Below are 1,585 nucleotides of genomic sequence, written 5' to 3'. Positions count from 1 at the left end.
CTGGCAAAGGAAATAGACTTCCAGGAAATCCAGGAAGCTCAGACAGTCCCAAAGAAGTTGGACCCAAGGAGGAACACACCAAGGCACATCATAATTATATTAGCCAAGATTAAAATGAAGGAGAAAATCCTAGAAGCAGCAAGAGCTAAGGGGACAGTCACCTACAAAGGAGTCCCCATCAGACTGTCAGTGGATTTCTCAAAAGAGACCTTACAGGCAAGAAGGGGTTGGAAAGAAGTATTTCAAGTCATGAAATCCAAAGACCTACACCCAAGATTGCTCTATCCAGCAAAACTTTCATTTAGAATGGAAGGACAGATAAAGTGCTTCTCAGATAAGATCAAATTCAAGGAGTTCATCATCACCAAGCTCTTATTATATGAAATGTTAAAGGGAGTTACCTAAGAAAAAGAAGATAACAAAGATGAACAGTGAAAGGACAGCAAACTCACAGTTATTAACAACCACACCTAAAACAAAAGCAAACTAAGAGGACGGCTAGATCAGGAGCAGAACCATAGAAATGAAGATCACATGGAGGGTTAGCAACAGGGGAGTGGGAGAAGGGGGAGAAGGTACAGAAAATAAGTAGCATAGATGATAGATAGAAAATAGATGGGGGAGGGCAAGAATAGTATGGGAAATATAGAATCTAAAGAACTTGAGACACATGGTCATAAACTAAAGGAGGGGGGAATGGTGGGGGAAGGGGTGTACAGGATGGAGGGGAATGAAGGGGGGAAATAGAAAAACTGTAATGGCACAATTAATACAATATATTTTTAAAAAGAATAAATTCAAACATAAAAAAATTAGGCATTAAAAAACACTTATAAAACTCAACACCAAAAAGACAAAACAATCCAATTAAAAAATGGACAAAGAACTTGAATAGAGAGTTCTCCAAACAAGACATACAGCTGGCCAATAGACATGTGAAAAGATGCTCAGTGTCACTAATCATCAGAGAAATGTAAGTTAAAACCACAAAATTGGCCATTGGGAGGCCAATGCCTGTCAGAATGGTTCATACCTACCAGAATGGCTATCATTAATTAGTCAATAAAGAAGAAGTAGTAGTGAGGATGTGGAATTCCCTTTTGAACTGCTTGTGGGATTTTACCATACAAATCTCAACATAAGATTTGATAGAGATTTGTTGTTCTACTCACTCGGTCATTTTGAATATGACAGCCACACAGTACACACGTTCACTTTTTGGCATCTACCACCCCCACTGATTAGCACAGTGAAGTCACCATTGTTCACACATGTGCATTCCAGAGCACTCTCCTTGGCTGGCAGGTTACATTGATGTCATACAAACCATTCTCATTATAGCTGGACTTCTCCCAGACAGACCTTGTATTATAGAATTGTACATCTGAAAGCTATATAATTTTATTAACCATTGTCACTCCCATAAATTAAGTAAAAATGAAAAATTAAAAAGGGTTTTAAAAGATTTAACTGATTCAGATACAAAAAGTGTTACTATAAATACTCTTATGTATGTGTCTTCTGGTATACATTTTTGTTGAATAATCTAGGAATTTTGTTAAAAATTTAGGAGTTAAATTATTAA

Source organism: Artibeus jamaicensis, unplaced genomic scaffold (assembly GCF_021234435.1).
Source record: "Artibeus jamaicensis isolate MK-2021 breed Jamaican fruit bat unplaced genomic scaffold, CSHL_Jam_final contig_402, whole genome shotgun sequence".
NCBI lineage: Eukaryota > Metazoa > Chordata > Mammalia > Chiroptera > Phyllostomidae > Artibeus > Artibeus jamaicensis.
The sequence above is the reverse complement of the archived record's forward strand: the minus strand, read 5'-3'. Positions refer to the sequence as shown.